General features: G+C 42.8%; 1 long non-coding RNA gene across 1 annotated transcript; it reads right to left on the reverse strand.

Annotated features, from left to right (window-relative positions):
* Positions 1-12,249: 12,249 nt before the first annotated feature.
* On the reverse strand, positions 12,250-21,407 carry LOC102150029 (uncharacterized). The gene is made up of 3 exons (XR_289470.4): positions 21,259-21,407; positions 20,147-20,293; positions 12,250-12,622 (listed from the first exon to the last, which is right to left on the reverse strand). It is a non-coding gene; the product is annotated as an uncharacterized lncRNA (long non-coding RNA).
* Positions 21,408-23,552: the final 2,145 nt, after the last annotated feature.

Raw genomic sequence — 23,552 nt, forward strand, 5'->3', positions numbered from 1 at the left:
ATAAGTACATATGTTGAAACAGGAGACCCAGTATGGCAAAGACAGGAGACTGCAGATTCTCCAAAAACTAGAGAGGATGGTGTGTGGCAGGTCTCCACGGACTACAGGTCAACACTCACAATTCTCATAGAAAAGAATAATAATCTCTACAGAATAAATGACCAAAACAGAAACATAAGGACCCAATTATTTAAAAAAACAAATAGGAGAGAGAACAGAAGAAAATTAAAAAATTAATTAGCAAAGATCCAGAAAAAGTAGAAGATAAAAATAAAATCATCAAATAAGTAGAGGTCATTTTGGCAGCAGTAAAGGGGAACTGGACTCTGCCACAATTATAATCGGAGACATGGAGGAGAGGCTTGAGAAAACTGAGCAGAAGAAAATAGAAAAAATATCAAAAAGTTTAAAATTATAGAACAGAAAAATGATGACTGTGAAAGATGACAAAGGGCATCCAATGTATGCAAAACTGGTGACTGGAATTAATAAGCAAAACAAATAGAACATACAAATTATTCAAAGATGTAAGACAAGATGTAAGACAATAAAGAGGTAAGACAATAAATTTTTGAATCTACATGTTGAAATGGTCCACAGTTCCCAGACAAGTTGAGGCAGGTCCGTGAGCAGACAGACATATTTTATTCGAGTTGTTAAATATCAAAAATAAAGAAGAAATCTTATAGCCAAAGGAAAAAAGTCAACTCATCTACAAGAAAAAGAAATTCAACTTGCCTTAAGACTTTTCACTGAAAAGTACTGCAATATTCAGTGCCAGAATATAACGGAAGAATGTCCTCAGGTCCTCAGGGAAAATGTAAGGCAATAATTTTATACCCAGCCAAAATGTCCTTCTAGAATAAGGCAAAAAATTATTTTTAAATATTAATATTTCAGGAAAGAGAACTTCCCTGATTTCTTCTTAAAAGAATTATTAAAAGTTACTCTATCACCAATCTAGAAATAAAAGAAGAAGATACTATAAAAGAATTGGTGACTGCTATTATATTAATTTAAATGAACTAAGGAAAACCAAATTACACAGCTGTGGGAAAATGTTGCTATCAAATACAATGTATATTCTATCAACCAGGAATTGAAACTATCAAAAAACAGAAGAGGAAAAAAGGAAGAGAAAGTCATTTCATGAATGCCAATCTCATCATCTTTTGTTACCAAGGTTGGAAGATCAACATCTATAATGTTTAAAGCTAATAAACAAAGAAAAATGTATAAGCATATTATTTAAATGCATGAATCATTCACTTGAAGAAATAAAAATAATAATGTATGTAACCAAAATCAGGTGATATGGGAAGGATGGAGGGAGGGTAGTAGATGAGAGGAAATCTAGGACACTGCAGTGCATGCATTTCAGAGGGGAGAGTCAATAAATACTGTCTGAAGAAGTAAAGATTAGGTGTATTTTGTAAATTTATAGCTAAAACATGACTACTGGAAGAAGTGAAAGTGAACCCAGAATAGACCTTCCAAATTATTAGAAGAAAACAGAACCCCCTACACACACTCCAAAGCACATACTGACCTTAAAATGTCAGACAAGGATAAATTTAAGCAACAGTTGTAAGGAAGATATCCATAATTATTACAAGTAAACAAGCCACAGTGAAGATGCGGCAGTCTCGAATATTTATGCAACAATGAAAACAGCAGCAAAATCAATGAAGAAAGATGTGGTAAATGTAAGAAGAAACAAAAAAAATAGTGTTAGGAGATTTTAATGCACTTCTCTCAGCCCATGAGAGTAACAATTTAAATGAAATAAGATGAAATAAAATGAAGATGTGAATTACAATCACCTCAAAATAAAAAGATTTTAGAAAGCTAAAAAATTAATAAAATCAGCATATAGGCAACCTAAATAAAAGATAGAACAAATCTATGGATAGTTAATATACTATATATAATTATATAATATATAGAATTGATTTTTATGCTTGTGCCACAATCAGAGTTTGAGGTTGTAACAACTGAAGCTGTCTCTGACTGATTAAGCACAAAAGGAGTTCATTCAAAGATGACCGGCAGTTCACAGAATTGCGAGCAAGTAATTCACACGCCTACAGGAAGATCCCCCAAATCATGATTATCTAGTGGCCTGATGAGGACATTTTCTTCGCTGCCACTATAAATTCCACTAACAGCAGAGCCCCTTCTAGCCCGGAAACTTGACCGCTCCACCTGCTGGTCTGAAGTCCCACAATTGCTAAATTCTGCTTCTGTGCTTTGCACATTTCTCAAGATGCTCACGTCTAAACGGAAGCAGCACTGGGGTGAATCTGTTTGGGGGAGTCTGAGCCAGATGCCTGTGTTGTAGCTGTAAAAGCAGCCAGAGAGCAAATTTTATGAGTGCCACCCTGGGGAGGCTTGACTCAGAGGGCTTAACACAGCCCCAAAATAGCAAAGGTGTCCTGAAAAGTCTTGGCAGCCAGAACACCTGGCAGATCCCTGCCCCAGGGCGCTTACTGCAAAGCCGATCCTTGGGAAGAGGGACCGTGTCGTTTTTTCAAAGCCACGCAGAATATTTACCAAAAAAGTGAATAACCAATAAGCCGCGGAGAAAACCTCACCAATGTTCTCCAGTAGCTATAGCTCAGGTATTTTCTAAACAGAAAGTAATAGAAACAAAAATGGCAGCATGAAAGGATTCTACCCCACCTGGAAATTAATCAAATAAAACATACACACAGACTCCGTCTCAAAAGAGGAATTTTCCTTAATGGTAGAACCTTTTTCTAGTGTAAAATTGCAATTACACAAATGCTAAGCACCTAATCAATATTCTATTGCTAAAGCCGCATTCATAACACAATGTTTTAAAACAATTTTAAAATTTTTATTTTACTAAGAAAAATGAATAAAAGTATAGGAAGCATTCAATCAAAAAGCAAGAAAAAGATCAATGCAATAAATGTGACAGAAGCAGAAGCAGACAGGAGGAATGGAAATGATGAAAACAGAAAGTAATGAATTTGATAATGGAAAGTGGTAGAAACAATAAACAAACCCAAGAACCTGTTTAACAGCAACAAAGAATTAAAAAGAAAGAAAGAAAAACCTTAGATACTCTAATCAAGGGTAAAGAACCTTTGAAAGTACAAATAACTAAATAAAAATACAAGAATCAAAAAATTACCCGAAAAAAATGGAAAATAGGAAAGTAAGAGAATAATTTGCTTAATGCTATGCAAATAAACTTGAAAGTCTTGATGACAAGGATGATTTTCTAAGAAATCACAAATGAATAAATTGATCCCAGATGGAGAGACTATCTGAGCGGAAATAGTGTCACAGGAGAAACTGAAGACTTTTAGAAAGCCGTTCTTCCAAAAAGCCCTGGGCTGAGACGCTTCCATGGGTGGACTCCTTCAAATCTTTAAGACATGCATTATTTCTACGTTCTTTCACTCCTTGGGAGCATAGGAAAAGAAGGGAGGCGTCTAAATTCTTTCTTGTGAAGCCAGCCTAACATTGATTTTTAAACCTGACAGAGAGGAAAAAATAAAACTACAGACCAATCTCACACATGAATATTGATGAAAAATCCTAAATAAAATATTAGCAAATAGAATCCAGCAGCACATTAAACCGGTTTGAAGATGGCAATCGAAGAACAAACTGAGCGCTTGTCTCCTGGCACCAGATCCACAGAAATGATAGTAAAGCTATTTTTTAAATAAACAAATAAACGCATGCGCTAAAAATAAAATGGGGTGCTCTCAGAATGCCAGGGCTTCACATTCTCAACATGGCGGCTTGAACATGTTCCTTCCTGAAACGCCACTCACTCAGATGACACTAAAGTAGTATTTTTAAAGGGATAAGCTCACCCGAACAGGGAGGCATTATTAGTTTTATTGCTGTACAGCTAAGCCTTCAAGTCTCATGACTCAACACGAAAGAAGGTTGTTTCTCAATCGCATGAAGTGTTGTGATAGTGGGAGACTTGGCTCCGAGACCTCCAGGGACCAAGTCCGTCCGAGGCTCAGCCATCTTCAACATGTGACTCCCAAGGTGGCCCCAGGCATCAACATCCATTGGGCAGATGAGGGCAGAGAGAAGAGAGCATCACAGTGAAGTTTTATGAACCACCATGGAAGAGGTATATATCTCCTCTGCTTCCATTCTATTGCCCATTACTCAGCCACAGGGCCCCAGCTACCTGCAAGGAAGGCTGGAATCATACGTGCCCAGGGGGAAAGAGTGATGACACCTGCTGAGTCCCAGCACACTCTGCCTTTCCCGTCAGCAAACTCTTTTTTCACTTTCCTTTGCATACATAAAATATACTCAACCACACTCCCAGAAAAGCATCCCCAAATCCAGGATGCTCAATCTAACCACTGCATTCAACCCAGAGCCCAGGGTGTGTAGTTCAGGCTTAGTCTCCTCCATCATCAGGTTCAGATGTGTGAAGCTGCAGAGAGCCAAGGAGCACGCTAGCTCATGCAGCCGAGGCCCCAGAAAGGTGGGGGAAGCTGTCTTAAAACAATGACTCAGAGATGGATAAGAGTGGAGATTAAAAATCCCTACTCAAGAAGAGTTTATAGATTAAAATTTCAAGCCACATGAGACAGCTGACATCATAAAATTACATAAATACAACAAAGGGAAGGTGGATTTTTTGGTAAAGAAATGGAAATAATTATGCAACTGGGAAAAGACTCTAAATATAAGAACAAATTCTCTAAGTGAGATAAGAGTGAATAGTACACATAAAGCAAGAGGAGATTATTTTTAAAAAACACAGGCATGGGGCTGGCCCCATGGCCGAGTGGTTAAGTTCTCACACTCCGCTTCCGCAGACCAGGGTTTTGCACGTTCGGATCCTGGGCACAGACGTAGTACCGGTCATCAAGCCATGCTGAGGTGGCGTCCCACATAGCAGAACCAGAAAGACATCCAACTAGAATATACAACTATGTACTGGGGGGCTTTGGGGAGAAGAAGAAGAAGAAAAAAAGAAGATTGGCAACAGAGGTTAGCTCAGGTGCTAATCTTTCAAAAAAATAAAAACAAAAAAATAATAAAACCATAGGCAGATATCAATTACTAGCAAACTGATATTAAACTAAAGATAAACAAGAAACTATATAATTGTAAAATATAGAATTGTAATCAAAAAACTCAATATTTAAACTGTAGATGGGGCACACTCCAAGATTGAACTTGTGAAGAGAACATACGACTGAAGAATTTAACCAGAATGCGGTACAGAGAGATGGAAAGACAGAAAATGTTAATGAGAAATTAAAATACTTGAGAAAAAGCTGGAGCTGCTCCAACATATGTCCAATAGCATTCCGAAGAAGAGAAGGGGTGGTGGAGAGAAATATTCAAAGAGATGATAGCTGAGAATTTTTCAAACATAAAGAAATGTGAGTCCCAAGATAGAAAGTATAAACTGAGTGCAAAGCAATATAAATACAAGTCTACATTTGAATGCATTGTAGAGAAATGGCAGAATATTGTGGATAAAAAGAAAATCTTAAAGGCAAACAGACAGAAGACAGATGACCTTCAAATGATGGCATTTAGATTGACAGTGGACTTCCCAGTGGAAAGGATAGATGTCAGGAAGTTGAGGCAATTGGTTAATCACAGGCATTTCCTGAAAAAGAACTGGTTACATTGTGACATCTCTATGCATGGAATGCCACATAGCTAATTGAAAGAACTAAGTAAGTCCAAATGTCCTAATCAGGATGATCTCCAATACTGAAAGGGGAGAAAGCAGGGTAACAGGAAATATGTATAAAGTGTACAAGCACATATATAAACCAACAAAAATGAGGAAGAAATATATGGACCATACAGGGTATATGCTTGAGCACGCAGAGACTCCTGGGAATTTACAGAGCAACTTGTAACAAAGATCACGTCTGGATAGGTGGACAGGTTGAAGTCTAGAGGGAGAGAGAATTCTTTTTCACTATATATTCTGTGTACTGTCTGAATTTTTAAAATGTTTATATGATGCTAAAATACTGTTAAAACATTGCCGAAAAAACCTTTAAAACATTATGAAATTGCAATCAATGGAATATAATGACATCATAACATTGAGGGATTATGGGTGATATCTCGTTCTCTTTGCACTTTGCATTCTAAATTTTCTGCAAAGATTAGATAATGATTCTATAATCAGGCAAAATAAACTAAAATAGGAACAATTTTAATGTAAGCGGAAGTGCAATTTTCAGATAAGTGGCCTTTCGTGTAAATAGAGGAAGCCAAGAACTTCCGCCTCGGGAAACAGAAAATCGTGGTAGATCTCGACCCAACGCGGCCACGTGGAGAAATGCTTGTGATAGAGCGCTGAGTGGAAAGGAAAAGAAGCACTTAAAATGAGGAATATATTCCATTTTTCAGAATTGTTTAGTCAGAGTTGTCCCTCCGGGCAAGAAGTAGTTGTTGACATGGCAGCAAATAACCGGTCAATTATGAGGAGAAAGATGAATCAAATCCATCATTTGGCATATACATGAAAAAGAAGCTGCTGATTTTCGTTTTGTTTTTCTTTTTTACAAATACACAGCCAGCCTTGGAGGGAAGCTCGTACTCTTTATACAGGGAATGTCTCAGAAAAGCTTCTTGGCCATAGACGGGAAGGGAGGAACGTGGAGATGCCTCAACAGCATCCAGCAGGCAGTAACTCCTCAGAAATGGCTGGTCTGCACGTTCTTCATGTGCCAGTTTCTCCTACCGAGCTTGAGAAGAAGCCAGGATAACTCCGGAGGAGTATGTTTTACCCCTTGACTCCACTTCTAATACTTTCTGATCTCCAGAAGTCACCAAGGTGCCCCTCCCTCAGGCAGTATTTGCTGACTCCTTGCCTCCGCCTGCAGTAAGCCAGATCGGCTAACCTCTGGCTCTTGTTGCCCAGTTATTTAATCCAGCACATCCCTGAGTGGCTTCTTGAAATATTCCCCTTACTACTTGATCAACTACAACCTGGTTATTTCGGAAATAACACCACTCTGCCTCCATTGAGGCATATAATAAGCACGTTAAACTTAACCAAAGAGACATAACAGACCTCTAGCTTTTCCCATTCGATGCTGCTCTTCCTAGTCTTTCCCGTGTCAGTGAACAGGACCAGGTGCCCCAGCCCAAATCACAGGCACCATCATTCATTTCTCTCTTTCCCTCACTACGCACATCAGATGCATAAGCAAGTTCTGGTGACTCTATCCCCAAATATTTCTGGAATAAGTTCATTCACTTTCCACCTCCACGGCTATTACCCAGGTTCGTACCACCTCTCCGCTTTCTCCCATCTAAACCACCTGCATCCTGGGTTAGCATTACCTGCCTGGAAACCTTCCCCCTAATTTTTCACGGAAGATTCCTTATCACTGATTTTTCAGCGTGAATCTTGGCTTCACCGACTACTCAGCCTCTACCACATTCCCTTTCTTTAACGTATTCTGTGTAACACTTAACTTTTCTTGACTGCTTGATGGATGGATGGATGGATGGATTGTCGTTCCCATTAGAATGTAAGCACGATAGGAGAGGAGTCTTTGGCTGTCCTTTTCACCAAAAAATTGCCAGAGACAAAGACAGGGCTGGCACACTGTGGGTCTTCAGTAAATTCTTGATGAATGAATGAACAAACCAAAATGTTCTGTTTACATTCTGGTCGTCTCTGCCAGACTGTGAGCACCTGGAGAATAGACTCAGCACCATGTGCGTGCTTGCGTCCCTGTCACCTGCTTCATACAAGAGGGTGTCAAGGAGGCGTCTTGGGTTAGTGGGAACTGGGGCAGACATTCCTCAAGACTGAACTGCATACAGTGGGAGAACTGATGAACAGACAGCTCTCCTCTTAGACTTCCTCCTCCATAAATAACTACCCTAATTATAGATGGCATTCACAAAGAGCCTACTATGTGTCGGGTACTGTCCACACGCTTTACACATATTAGCTCACTTAACATGTTTTTTTGTTTTACGAGGTAAGAACACTTAAGATGAGGTCCACCCTCTGAACAGATTTTTAAGCGTACCATACAGTATCGTTATCTATAGGCCCCTGTTGAACAGCAGCTTGATTAATGATTTTAGCAACCCCACAAGGCAGGAACCAGCATCACCCCCACTTTAGAGATAAGAACAGCAAGGCCCAGAGAGGTTGGATGAGTTGCTTCAGGAAGAAGGTTAGGACCAACCTTGAATTCAGACTGCTCCTCTCCAGGCTCTCTGAAGTGTATCCACTTTGCCAAGCTGGCCCAACCACCACCTTTTTCCTTTCTAAGTTCTGTTTACTAGCCCTGTGTGGCATCCAAATTTAAATTAGTTACAATGAAATAAATGTTAAAACTCAGTTCCTCAGGGGCACGAACCATGTTTCCTCTCAATAGCCACGTGTGGCTCGTGGCTACCATATCAGAGAGCACAGACAGCGAATCTCCCCTTTGTGGCATAAAGTTCTCTCAGACAGCGCTGCCTTGAAACACAGATCCTTCAAGGGCAAAGATCATATCACACATTTACCATAATTTTTTTTGGTGGCATGAAAGGGTCAGCTCCAATGTTTAGTATAGCAGAAACCCTTAATAAATATCAGACATCCACTCCTGTAGCACGTCTCTACCCCCTAATGGCAAACTAGGGTGTCTTGTTGCTAACAAGCAAGGATTTGTGGAAATCAAACTGTCCATTCCTCGCTGAGGGGAAAAGCTTATGTCTTTCCGTTCTCCTTGCTGCTCACTGGATGACACACGAGAGCCAGGTTTTCTCATTCACCTCTTCTACTCCTAATTGGGGATGTTTATTGCGTTCTTTGTCCATATGGATTTTTCCTCAACAAATATATTTGACTGTTTAGCGGTTCTGAAGCTTTAAAACCCTGGGGAGAACGCTTGAAGTCAGGATCTATTAAAGATGTTTGCAGCTCTCAGAGCCAAGTTTTCCAAGACCGATTTTATTTTCTTTCACTTTTTTTTCAGTAGCTGTTTTCAGATCCCATGACATTCTGATGGATTTCCAGAAGCATGTTAATCAAGACCTTCTGCTTCCTTGGCGAGAGCCAGAGCTAGATGCAACAGTTCAGCACAAATAACGTATACTAGAGTCCTACTGTGTGCCTGCCCTGTGTTAGGCCCTGGGGATTTAGAAAGTTCCTACTATGTCTCTGGTCTTGTGCTAGGAATCAGGCATTTAGAGGGGGTCCCTGGACATCCAGAGACTTCCCAGCTTATGGAAGAGAGGGGCATATAAACACCCATTTCCTTCCTTCCTTTGATCAATGCTTATTCAGTCCCTACTCTACATCGGCACCGGCATGGGCGGTGGGATCTAGGAGGGCACGAAGCAACTCGAATTCCTGCGTTTGTGGAAATCAGAGCGGGGAAGGCAGTGCGTAAACAAGTAACGTGCAAATATATGCCACATGCCGATAGGAAATACTAAGAAAATAAAGCAGACAGTAGTGGTTGAAAGCAGAACTTTAGAGTGATGGGGGCTCTCTGACCGGGTGATATGAATGCAGTGAGGGAGGGAGCCGTGGGGGCACACAGGGAAGAGTTTTCAGGGCAGAAGGCAGAGGGAGTCAAAAGCCTCGCAGGAAGATAGACAAAAGAACAGATACACAGATACAGAGAACAGATGGGTGGTTACCAGAGGGAAAGGGGCGGGGGAGGGTGAAAGGGGTAAAGGGGCACGTATGTACAGTGACAGATAAAAACTAGACTTTTGGTGGTGAACACAACGTAGTCTCCGCAGAAGCCGAAACATAATGATGTACACCTGAAATTTATATAGTGTTATAAGCCAACGTGACCTCAATAAAGCAAATAAAATTTTTGAAAAAAGCCTTGTGGTGGGAGGGTGTCCATTCCCCTGGGAGGGATCGGAGGGGGTGGGGGGTGAAATAGCAGGGCATGAGGTCAGAGATGCTCCTGGGGCCAAGCAGAGAGGGTCTCATAGGAATTGGAAAGACTCTGGATTTGATTCTGAGGCTTCTGAGCAGAGTTGTGACTTGATCGGACTCACATTCTAAAGAAACCTCTCTGTACAAAGAGTAACACAAGTGAGCAAGGGTGGAAACAAGGATACTTTTTGGGAGACAACGCAATAACCCGAGGGAGAGGTCACTATGTCCTGGGCCAGGGTGTGGGAGCCAACGTGGTTTGCTCACCTGGGTCATGAGAGGAAGAGAGGAGGGGAGGAGGACGGCAGGACACATCCAGGGTTGCGTGGGAGCGCTGGGACAGGGATGTGCCCGGGCCTGAGAGCCCTGGGAGGAAGCGCACCTGCTCGGATGGCCAGAGAGTCCCAGGTACATTCGAATTTCTGATGAACAATATAATTTTTTTTTTAGAATAAATATGCCCCACGCAGTATTTGGGACATACTTATGCTAAAAGGTATTCTTTTTTTATCTGAAATTCAAATTTGAAGGACTGTTCTGTGTTTGATCTGGCAATCTGAGCAACCTAGGGCATGAGAGCAGGGCTGCTGGTCACGCCTGAGCCGGAGGCTGAAGAATGAGCAGGTCTTGGCCATGGGAATAAGGAGGGAAGGAGTCCCAAGTGAAGGGGACCATACCCACCCCTTCTCTGAATTTCTGCGAGACTTCCAGGGACTCAAACATCCGGGGAGGGGAACAGCAGCACACAGTCCCCTCCTGGTGCCTCCAGAAGTCAGACGCAGTTCAAAGACCAAAGTTCTGGGGAGGCAGCTCTTAGCTGAGTTTCAGGAAGGGTTTTCTCTTAAAGCCTGGGGTGTATGAGGTTCGTGTTCGTTGCTCACAGATGAGAGGCCCAGGTTTCCTTCCAGTCTACAGGTCTGCCTCGCATAACTTGAGTGGGAGCTTGAATGGACAGGATTCAGAGATCCATCAATAATCATAATCATTCATGCACAAACATTCAGAGGGCCTCCCATGTTTCAGGGGCTGCGTTCAATGTCTTGTTCAAGTGTGCCCAGGCCTGCCCAGCTTCAGACCCTGCCTGCCTTTTTCAGTGCAGCTTCTCCCAACCCCCATCCCACCCTCCCCCAAAAATGGCACCAACAAAGTGAGAAGGGAGCGTTGTTGCGCTGGGCAAATTACTTGACCAAACACGCAAAGGGAGTTGTTCGTGTTGTGCATGTTGTGATCCAGGGGACAGTGAAGAAATCATTTTGATTTGAAAAAAAATACAGGAGAGAATTGAAGCCTTGTGTGAGCCACTGGGCGCTGGACTCCCACACGTCCACTGTGATGGGGAGTTTGGAAGACCTTTGAGACGGAGAGAAATAGATGGAACGGCAGGGAGGAAAGCCAGAGAAACATTCTGCTCTCCAGAGCCTATTCACAGAGGTAGCCGAGGGTGAGAATGAGAACGCCCTGCCTTCCTGAGATTTTTATTACTAAGCAGAAGACGACGTTAAGTAATGGCTTATTGGAGTGCACATCCTCGGCAGGGAAACAGCCAATGGTTTCAGAGAACTGTATTATTACTTTGTGTTTGCTTATCTTTTTCTCTCCTTACCTGATAATCATCTGTAGCTCTATCTGTCTTTATAAGGACATGTGAGAAAATAGAAAAGGTTACAGAGAACAGTCAAAGAATTGCATATTATTACCTGGCTTTCCAGAGCGGTCTGTGCAATTGTTTGTTTTTGATGAGATAACAATGAAGATAGAATTGTTCAAAGCAAATGCTGTTCAAATTTCATCAAGCCATCCCTCACCGCCCAACTCTCATGTGCAGCTGCCCCCTCCCACCACTGAACACTCAGGGACACCAGAGCCACTGTCCCTGGAATGATGGGTGAGAAGTAAAATCCTTTCTCTTTGACCTCCATGCCCATCAGGACCAATGAAATTCCTATATTATTGGGTAACATTAATTTCTAGTGATGGCACCAAGTTCTTACATGGGGTTTCCCAAATAAGCCCTGTCGTTGCACTCCTTCATACCTTATATATGCTGGCCCTTCCGGGTGAAATACCCTCTTGCCTGTCCCCAATCCATATACGCTCCTTGAAGATACCTTTTTTCTCTGTGACACCTTCCCCCATCATCCCAAGCATATTTCATCATCGCTCTCTTTGTTCCTTGGATACAAGACATTTCACACTTCAAGGAAGTCGTTCCACTTCCTTGTTTCCAGGTCTACCTTCCATTGGTCCATGAGCTCCCCAGAGTAGGAATCATCGTCTGTGCATTTCTCGAGCACTGTGCCCAGCACAGAGTTACCCCTCCTCAGGTTGTTGTCCAATAAATGAATACATAAAAGAAAGTATGAGTTTACCAGGAGTAGAGGAAAAGTACATGTCAGCAATCCTCTACACACTGTGTGACAGGCTCTCCATTTTATTCCTATAACTCTACTAACGCCTTTGAATTTCAAAAGGGGGCCATGTAGATTCTTGATGACACAGAGTGCAGATGAGACACTTGTACCATAGATACGAGGAAGGGAGCATGTCTGCATGAGATCTGCCTTCTGTAAAGTCTTCAGAGTAGCCTGGAAGGTAGTAAAGGCTAGTGTGAAAGGCTGTGGGCCCTGGAGTCCAACACTCTGAATTCAAACTCAACCCCTCTCGCCACAATCCCGCGCAAGCTTGAGGGGAGTGACCTTTCATCAGCCTCAGTTTCTACGTCTGTAAAGAGAGAAAAATGAAAGTGTCAACCTCACAAGAATGTTGTGAGAGTAAGATGAGCTAATACACGTAAGGCTTAGCACAGTGGCTCTATAGCAGTGTTACTACTGGTGCCGTCTTTCATGCGTTTTCTATCTATTAATTTATCTCTTCAGCAGGCCTGTAGGTCTAGATTCATAGCACACAGTTGTCAGCACATGCAGAATGGCTTTCGTCAACCCGTGGAAAGGTCTTGGGCTCGGTCCAGAACATCTTACCCTAATCCCTCCTGTCTTCACTGCCCAGACCAACCTTCCCATCTTCTAGGATCCCAGTCTCATGACTCATCTTCCCTGGATGGCTCCACCCTTCCCAGATCTGATGACTTACCCAATGACCGGCATTGGCTTTCTGTTTCCAATCTTGGTCGCGAGATTGGTTCAGCCACTTCCTCTACCTGCTATAACGCCACCAAACTGTATATCTGTGCTCATCCATGCCCTAAGATCTCACACCAGGAAAGGAATTTAGATTAGATTGTTTACACAATTCCTTTCAGATAAGTGAGGAGGACTGAGATGGAGAATTTCATAGCTTTTGAGTTCCCTTTAATTAAGACCAAGTATAGATAAGCTTTTCGAAGTGATCTGTCCTGTTTTATTTATAGCTGGGTTAATGGGGGCGGGAGGAGGTGGAGTGTGGTATGTAACAGACTCTGGCTGGACACTCAATGTTCCACTTACTCACTGTTGTGTAACAAACTGCTTTAAAATTTGGTGGCTTAAAACAACAATTTATTATTATTACAACTCATGATTCTGTGGGTCAAGAATTGGGAATATATATATTATTAAATATATGCATTATGATGTCTCCCTAAGTCTACAAAGCCCTACCTGCAGAAGTTATAATTAGAGAGGAAAAAAATCTTAACTCAGATTATATTAATTAACACGTAGAAATGGATTCTGCAGCTTAGCAACAATGCACATAGCCAGTTAACGTGGATGTCGATAACCAAATTTGTACATCAGATTATGTAGAGTTGTTCCAGAAACCAGCCCTGCATTATTCAAAGAATCCAGAAAGAATAGGCAATGGAATTATGCTGATTTTTAAATATAATTTTCCAGTAGTTTAAGAAGAATAAGTTTTTCATTTAAAAAGCCAGCGGGATCAGCAGGAAACTAAGTTCTGTTTTAGTTGGAAATCAGTGGGTGGGAATATAAAGCCACATTTTTTTTTTCCTAAATGGAACTAGAGAAGCATCAGATCTAACAAGTTGCAATCAGCCCAATTTCTTTATAAATATATGAGTGAAGAGCTGGGGTTTTCTTTTACATGATTTTTTTTAATCCAACATAGCAGTAGCAAATCACCTTTGCTAACCTCCGCTCCTTTCTGTTGCATCAAAACCTTTATTTGGGGGAGGTCAAAAGAAACTCCTCTGAAACCCCAAGAATCCACGGGAAAGCAGGGATTTAAGAGGCCAAAATAGCCCATGAAAAACAGTCACCCATTGGCTGCAGAATAAGGACTGGCATGGGTCATCTTAGTCTATGCCCTTCACTAGCCACCAGCCTTGGACCAACAACTGCATCGGTTTCTTCGTCTACAAAGCAGGGCTTATAATGCCTACATATTGGCTGTTTGACAATCAAGTGACAAAAATGCCTATGGAGGGCTTGTCAAATACCTGGCACCTAGGGGTGTCTGATAAATGGCCCAAGAGGCAATGGCAGGTCTAAAACGGGCCAATTAATCAATAGCTCAAGATCCAGCTAAATGCCCAGTCAGAGCAGGAAACAAGCAAACTGGGAACATTTTGTCTGGGAGGTCTCGGACTTTGTCTGGGGTCCCTAACACTCTGTTGTTGGATAGAGGTGGTTGGGCACTGATTGGGATAGCTGCTGTCACACCCAAAATTACAGTGACATCGAACACTAATGAACTTTCTTTTATGACACAGATCTCTTCTTCAATAGCTTGTGTGTGTGTGTGTGTGTGTGTGTGTACATTTTTGAGTGTCCATGTGTGTTGTGTGTGCGTGCCCATGTGTGTGGCAGGAGAATTATTTAACAATTCTTATCGTAAGGGTTTGCAATAGAAACCCTGAAGTGAGTCCTTTGGTCAAGGAAAGAATCTTCTGGTCAAGTAATTACTCAAAGCATGCTTTTCCTGTTGTGCCTCTCTGATTGGCATGTTCATTGGCGGTATTAAGGGTGTGGACACTCGTGTTGGACTATCAGGGTGTAATTCCAGCTCTTCAACTTACTTAGATAAGCGACTTAATCACCCCATGCCTCAGTTTCCTCATTTTCAAATGGGGATTATGTCAGCTTCTATCTTCCCGTGTTTTTATTAGGATTAAATGAGATTGGGCATGTAGAGCACCCAAGATAATGCTTGGTACATCACTTACACGCACAATAAATGTGAACTACTTTACTCTATTCCATTTCCTGTTATTGTTCTAGTGCTGCCATCATTCACTTCCTCGGCCAACAAGTCTTATAAGCAGCCTCGACAGCCCCCTTTCTACCACCTTGCATGAAATTCATCACCAAGTCCTATAGAGTCTACAGCCATAAAGTGTTAGAGGCCTTGCTCCCTCCCCTTCTCTCCCGGCCCCACTTCTGGTTCAGGCCATCACTATTACCTACTGCTTTTTCAGTGATAGTTCCGATTTCCATACACCATTGTCCCTGCTCCAACTGTAGGGACCCCCGAAAGCCATCCAGAGCTAGCATGTAAGGCTTCCCCGGCTTCCCAAGGCCAACCCTGATCTCGTCCCATTTTATCTATTGCCTCATCTCAATGTCCCTCCCAGGGCCCCCAAGACATTTACGCAGGTCTTCTCCCCACTATCCAAAGAGCCCATGCTCTTTCTGGTCACTCCCACAACCTGCTTTGCATCGTAAAAGATGAGCGGTTTACATCTATTACACCAATCCTACCGAGACTATCAGGGGCTGGCATCTTTCCTGATTCTGTATTTCAATGTGCCTGGCTAAGCTTTACTGAGTGTGTAATAAATATGCGTTAAGTGATAAAGGAGAAAACCCAGGTCACTCTAAAGGACAGAAATTTGGTATGAATTCCAGAACATTCCCTGAGTTGAAAGTTATTCATCCAAGAATCTCCCAGGGAGAGAAGAGCAAGCCCTCCTCCTTGAGTTGTCTATAATTAGACTATGACAAATAGGTTCAGAGCATGTCATAAAGAGTAATCTCTGTGTGAGCAGAAGCTCTCTTGTCCTTGAGGTACTTTCTCTGTCACTCTAATCTTATATTCTAAGATCTTGGATATATTTCTGTCAGACATAGGCAACTCTTGATTTCCTTCACTGTGGGTGGAGAGTAGAGGTGTGAGCAGCCCCAAACATCAGAAAAACTCACAATTATTTGCCAGTTCACTTGTACTCAGCATGATCGCTATACCCTTACTGAGCATGGGATATGTGCAAAGTGCAGAGCTGCTAAATAAGAAGGGGGATGGGCAGTGCAAAGGAAGTAATTATCCAGTTTTGACAGACTACAAGGTGCCAGTGGATACATGTGGAAAACGCCACTGAAAAGGTAAGTTAAGGTGGAATAATAGGAAGAGTTGAATGCTAAAGTGAAGAACGACGGATCACAAGCGAGGGGTCCATGGGTCCCATCTCTAAGCAGACAGATGCAGGCGCCATGTCCTTGCGGTGTGACTTCTGCCCCATTGTGCCAACAAGACTTATGCCTCCAAAGAAATCCGGTTCAGGACTCCAGTTTCCTTCTGTCCTGAGATGGAATGCTCACAAGTTAGGTTGCTTCCCCAGCCCCAGGCTCTAGAAAAAGCGCTCAACGTAGAGGGACTGTACCTGGACCCCTGGGTTCTGAGGAAGCAGCTCAATCCCAGCAGAGGTGGAAGCCCAGGAGGCCGTGGGGAGCAGGTGAGAGAAGCATCAGGGAGCTGCAGGTACCTGGTGCATAGCTTAAGTGCATAATAAGTGGACAAGGACAAGGACAAGGACAACAACAACAATAAACCAACAAGGACAAGGTGCATTGGGAAGGGAGCTGGACTTGCAACAACAGACATGGGTTCAAATTGTGGCTGTTTATTTGCCTTGTGGCTGTGGCAGCATCACTAACTCTCTGGACCCCTAATCACTCATCCCTCAAATGGGAGAAGGCAAGCATCCCTGGCTGATGGCTATCTTTGTTTCCAAAATAACGCCGTAAAAGAACTTAGACCCGTTTCCCCAACGATCAGTTGTCCAAAATAAAAAAAGAAGCTAAATCTGGACTCAGGCTTTGTGACTACAGTCTCTGACGAGATGAGCACATGACAGCAGCCGCAGGACTGGGGGGCCTCCACGAGGAGGAACCAGGGCAGCATTAGATCCAGAACAACTGTGCATTACAGGGACAGTCTTCTTGCTTCATCCTTTTCCTTGTCACCTTACAGAAAAGATCAAGGGTGCTACTTAGGATAACATCAAAGATTTCTGTGAGGTTTAGGATATCACAGGACTGATGTGTGCACAACTTTTTTGTAATCTGTAAAGTCCTGCACATTTTGGGTTACTGTTCTTTACTATTAATTATTATTATTATTATTACCACCAAGAGTTTAGTCCCAAGAGGAATATATAACTATGACCTGTCTCTTCCAATTTCCTCATTTACATATCTACAAATACTTATTTATCTCTACCCTATGTACTGCTAGGGAGGATTTAAGTCAGTTTAAAACAAATATAGTGATGGCAAGTTAACAAAACAAAATGAAATTGAAAACAGGAAGAAGAAAAAGGGAAAGTGCCATCATTTGCAGTATAAGAGTTAGTATGATTTCTGGCAGCAAGGTTCTTGGCAGCAAGGGAAAGGGGAGCTCACGAGCAACCCTTCACCTTGGTCATCAGAACAGAGGCAGCCCACCAGTTCTTCAGGAGAACTAACTCTCTCCCTGATACTAAGCTCGGGTAGGTATGTCTCTAGGGACTCCGTAGTCAGAGGCAAAGTCCAGGAGCCCAGAAGAGCAGCTGACCCTGGCTGGTTTGGGTCTAGCGGGAGGAAAGGCTTTCTGCAGAAAGGAGAGCTCGGGAGAGTCTTGAAGATGACCAGAAGCAGATGGAGAGAGACAGGCGTTCTAGGCAGGGAACCAGTGCTTTCAGATGCCCCGAGGTGAACGTCTCGTCATTGTGGCAGCCCATGGCATTCATTTGCACATGTGGGTACCCTGTAAATATTTGTCCAATGGAAAAAGTCAAAGAGAATATGAATAAACCAACCAGAAAATAAAACCAAAGAACCAGTGAGCTCAGAAATTCAACCAAGAGCAAACACCTCTGCTGCTTCGAGTATGTGTTATTTGATAATACAATACTCACAAGCTTTAAGCAGAAGCATTGTTTGTCTTTCCCTTGCTGCAAACTTCTTCTAAATAGTGCCAAGCAACATAGCTCTTTCTGAAATATTCTAGCACCTTAATGCTTCCCCAGCAGGCATTGATATCAGTGAACTCTCAGAGGTGAGGCGACACGAGATTCCCTCCCAGGTGACAAATCTAGGCTGAATTTTTGAATAAGAGAAACTGAAAAACTCCCAAAGTGCCTTATTGGTTAGCTCACACTGAGTCTTATTAACTGGGGTTGGTCAACATATTTTCTGCAACTTGATGGGGCATCAGATTGGTTCCGGGGTAGCAGAGCTAAACAAGAACATGACATCTAACAGTTAAGAATCAAGTTACTGTTTACTTAACAAACTGGGAAACCTGGCGTCTGCTGTATACCAGTCCTGCAGGCACTGGGGATCTAGATGAGTGAACCATTGTCCCTTCCTTCTTCCACGGGCTCTCGGCTCCTCTCTGCTCACTGCCCTCACTTCATTCCAAGTGCCTTTTTGCTCTCTCCCTCCCCAGTCCTCTCCCCCAACCATCCCTTTCTCTCTTTCCCTCTTCCTTTTTCTCTTCCTTTCTCTCTCCTTCCTCTCCCTCCCACACTCTTTCTGAAAACATTAATGATAAGTGCTTTATCCTCCATGTTTCAAATGTCACATTGGCATGTCTAGTAATGGTCATTTTTCACTCATTCTGCTCCCTACTGGGAAAGCTCATTCAATCCAATTACTCATGTGACCTTTCAGCTCTGGAAAAAAAAAAATCTTCTATTATGTCTTTGATAATTTCTAACCCAACTATTTTTCCTTTATTCTCAATAAATTGTACATTGGGTGTGATAGGCAGAATAATGGTCCCCCAAAGATATTCACATCCTGATTCCCAGAACCTGTCACCCACAGCTGTCAAAGAAAGAGGGGAGCTCAGACATCACCCCAATTAGATTTGCAGATGAGTTCTCCAAAAATAAAAGAGTTGCCAAGAGGATGAGTATTTCATGAGCAACTACTTGCTCCTCTGCCAGTCTTTCAGACTCTATTCTGTGCCTTTACAGCACATGGCAGTAGATTGTTGAATCTCCAGGAGCCAGAACTCTGAATTTCATTTAGCATTTAATTAACTGGAATAGACCAAGAACTCCACGGCAGTCTCCTGATTGCAATCTGTGGATGGATGGGCATTTTTATCTGAAAATGATGACCAGCTTATCTTCTGTCTTGCAGCTATCACACATGATATGTATCTCTCGTTATCCCAGCCAATCAAACACAGAAAGTTTATTAAGATTCTATCATTCTAAGTTATCACCAGTGATAGGATTTTTCATCTGAATGTGCTTGTGTGCAATACCGTATTTTGTCTAAGAGACCCTCCAGGAGAATGAGAGAGGGAAGGTTATCATTTAAGAGCATGCAATGAATCTACAGTCAATGACCAAGCAATTTAAGGAGTGGGGCCACCCAGACAACTCCATCAACCAGATCTCTTAAAAGAAGTGTATTACTCCCCTTTGTAAAGAAATGAATGGACATGATGACACAATAACATAAACATGGGAAGAAATCAGAGTGACCCTACAGTAAAAAGGAAAAAAGCTATTGCTTAGGTGAATAACTGGAAAGGCAAACCAGATGGTTCCATATTATGCTAAAAGTGAGCTCTGAGCTTCCTAGAAGCCAGATGAAAAGAGAAATGTGATCGATTCTGAGATTTGTGGGGCCCATGAAATGACTACAATCCATTATTTATGAGAAGCCAGATTTCATCCAGGTCACTTATGGACAGGAAATTGGAGAAGAACCTACTCACTCAAAAAGCCGGTATTAATTCATACAATCAACAGTTGTCTCTGGAATTCTCATTTATACTGGCCGCCATGTTGGTGCCGGGTTTTCAGTGCTAGTTGGCCTTATTTGCTCTCTTAATGTGGACAATCCACTCTATCTGACAAGCAGGCAGAGACATAGTCACAGTAAAATGTGGGGGTGCTTCCAAGGACGTGTGCAAAGCACCCATTGAGGACACAGGGGCTATGTCAATCTCCTGAGCTTTGTGCAATTGGGGAAATTTTCAAGGACAAGACAGATTTAAAGAGGGATATTCATCTGGGAGATGAGGAACATGACCTAAGTGAAGACAGGCACTGAGACGAGAAACACATACATCACGATTGATGTCCACATGGCGGCTATTGGTAAGAGTTGGCCTCCCTTCCCAGGCTGAAAGCTCCTTGAGATCTCTTCTGGCTTTGCTCTCCAACATCGCACTCCAAGCACAGGATCTGGGATGCAGTGGATACTGAACAGGTTCCTAATGAAAGAATGAAGGAAGTAAGAGATGTACTGAGGAAGGCCTTGGTAATCTGGAGCGGGGACGAATGTACTTAGTACTCGCACAACCAGGATTACCTGTTTACCTTAAGATTTTCCCCAAATAAATTGGGCAGCATTGTTGTTCCAAGGCTGTTCAGAGGACCACATAGGGTACTTCATCAGTTTTCCAGAGATCTCTGGAGTTTACATGACCATTTCCCATCCTTGATCTTACTTGATGCCCACAGATATCTGGTAGGGGAAATACCAGCCTAGTAGGATATGAGGCTGGAGATAAGTCTAGGGGCAATAATTTTACTCTAACGCCTTCCACATCATATTGTTGTTGGAATATGTGTACCTGCCTCCCCTACTTCCACTGTGAGCTCTCTGGGCCAAGGACTGTATCTGCATTTTCACAGGAAACTCCAAAAACTGTAGGTGGAATCAGAGTTGCACACCTGGGATCTATGTGAGCCTTGGGCAAATAAATAATTAAGCCTCTCTGAATTTTAAATCCCTCCTCAGTCAAATATAAAAAGAATGAAATTTGTCCACGTGCAACTCAAGACTGTGGCACATCTTTTGGTATCCCCAAGCCTGACATGATCAACCTAGCTTTCCCACAGTCTTCAATCACACACTGTCCATCTTTCAAACGGTCCCTACTAATTAGGGGGCAGCTGTGAAAGACCCCATTCTCCCCACTCCCAGCCCCTTCTCCCAGTTCCTAGAAAAATAAGGAGTTGTAAATTTCGCAGCAGGCTCTCCATCTTCAGCATTTCTCATCGCTCCAGGGCCCCAGAACTCCCATCTTTCTCCATCATCCTGTTTGTTTTGCTGAGTTTTTACCTAGCTTGGGGACCTTCACCCTAATTTTTCTACTCTCCCCTTTTAGAGCTTTGGGGTCCACTTCGAATGCTTTCAACTCTGCCTCCTGGCTCCATAGCTCTTCACTATTACCTTGCAACCCCTGACAACATCTCTTCCTAGGAACTCATTAACGCTGCTTCCCCATAAATTCATTAGCACTCAGGAGACTGGGCGATGATCTTTCTCTTCTTCCGCAGTCTCTGCCCTTACAAATTTCATTTCTGAGATTTCTCTCACATTCCGTTTATTGTGACATCATTTATGAAGTTCTCTTCCGACAAGAGGGGAGTCAAAAATAACTATATATCATTTTAAATTGCTCTGGTTGGTAACTCTACATTTTAAGACTATCAAGGAAGAAACGTGTCTAATGACAGGGCTACAAGTGGATAAAGAGCTGACAGGGTAATTGCATTACCAGATGCTTCCATATACCAGTTAGCTGCTTCCTGGGCCTATTTGAAGCAACGGGTGTCAGGTCAGTAATTAGGCTCTTGCAGACAAACTGGAAATGCCATCTGAACTCCTCTGAACACCGCCATCACTCCCATTTATGCCAAGTTCAATATGAAACACACCGTCACCATCCTTTTGCTGCAAGACTGCAAAAAGTTCCCAGGGACATCTCCCTCCTCGCTCCCACACAAGTTAATGAAGTCAATGCTTCCCCCGCATGTCAAAGAACTTGTTCCCAGGATGGCAGTACGTTGGTGCCCGTCGCTAACAAAAACACCCAACAGCAACCTAGACTCTGCTTTTTGATTCTTCTCTTCTGACTGTAGACTGGCTGACATATTCACACTCAGGGCTTCTTTGTCTTAATTTCTTTGTTTGATTTCCTAGTGTGATTGGTTCCTTGGAATAATGCAAAAGCCACAAGAGCCTGGAGAACTGGCTTTAAGTCCCAGATAAGCCATTAACTTACTGTGGGGCATTGGTTGGAATCTGAGGCCAATTGGACATGTCCCCATTCATTGACTCAGGATGGGATCTACAAAGAAGGAATGGGACATGGGCCCAGACTAAGCCATGGGACAGTGGTGTCCTGGGAGAGTGTGCTGTCCATCATTCAGGGTTAAGAGTCATAAAAGTATAGGAATAGCAGGTGATGGCCACTTGAACCATCTCTGTCAGAGGGAGGATGCTGACCTCCAGTCTGAAGGTAGCAAACGTGAATAACTGACCTTTGAAAGTTTTAAAGAGCAGTCATCTTTGAAGAGGCCCATCAGTAGGCTTCAGGGTTGGCTGCCAGGCCAAGAATAGTCAGGGAGAGGATATCAAACCAGGCTGACAGAGAGGAAGGAAAGACATCTGGGACATCTGCTGTTTGGCCCACCCAAACAAGATTACCTTTCTTTCTGATAAGGAGCACCCTGGTTTTCTGTTAGGAAAATTTACTCTCCCACTCTTGGTCCATGTGATCAGGTGGGGTTGACTTAGCCCACTCCCACACACCAGGGGATGAGTGTGATCCTTACTTCGGTCCAACAGAAAGCCCTGGAATTATCCGGGAAAGGATACTTTCTTTCTGATGAGGTTGCTCAGCTAGTTTCTGGGGGTCACCATAAGGAGAGAAACCACTTGAAAATAAAGCCAGTATGGAGGAGAAATGGAAAGAGCCCAAGTCTGAGTGAGATTATGCAGTTTCCAGATGCAGCCATGCCTGAAACCAGAAGCAGCTTTGGACTTCCCAGTTACGGAATACAATAAATCCTCTTTCATTTGGTTTAAGGCAGTTTCAGTTGGATCTCATTCCTTGACAATGGAATAATCCTAAATAATAAGGTTGGCTAGAGCTCAATCCAAGAGGAATCGGGTACTGGTCAGCTCTATAAGAAACATTGCCTTGAACCATGGAATGTTCAGTTACCAAAGATAAACATAGGTGTGGGCACCAAAGCAAAGCAGAAACACAGTTACCCGAACTAAGGCAAAAAGTGTGTAGTCAGGGGAGTTGATGCTGAGTCTGAGGGTCAGGTCTTTAAATGTCTCCCTCTCAGGTCAAGGCATCATGGGTCTCCTCGTTAGGTCTGGGAGCCCAGCTGTGAGGGGGTAGATGCTGGTTTTGATAGTCACACTGACCCAGGAACCTTGGACAGACCGTTTTCTTCCCTTGGTCCTTGGCTTCCCCATCTGTAAAATGAAGAGGTTAGATCATTTGCTCTTTAGATGCCCCTCCAGCCCCTGAAAACCATACTCTCCTTCTCCCATTTAGCCCCAGTGTGCCTCAGGGGTGAAACCAGAAGATGTAATGCCTGGGGTGGTTATTAGAGTTTCACAGCGATGGTTCCTGGGACTAGAATAAAGGGTTTTTGAGGGAACGGAATTTGTGGAGAATATGAAGGTGGAATATCCTGTCCACTGAAAACTTGGAATTTTATGAA

The sequence above is a fragment of the Equus caballus genome, chromosome 24, assembly GCF_041296265.1.
Source record: "Equus caballus isolate H_3958 breed thoroughbred chromosome 24, TB-T2T, whole genome shotgun sequence".
In the NCBI taxonomy this organism is placed as follows: domain Eukaryota; kingdom Metazoa; phylum Chordata; class Mammalia; order Perissodactyla; family Equidae; genus Equus; species Equus caballus.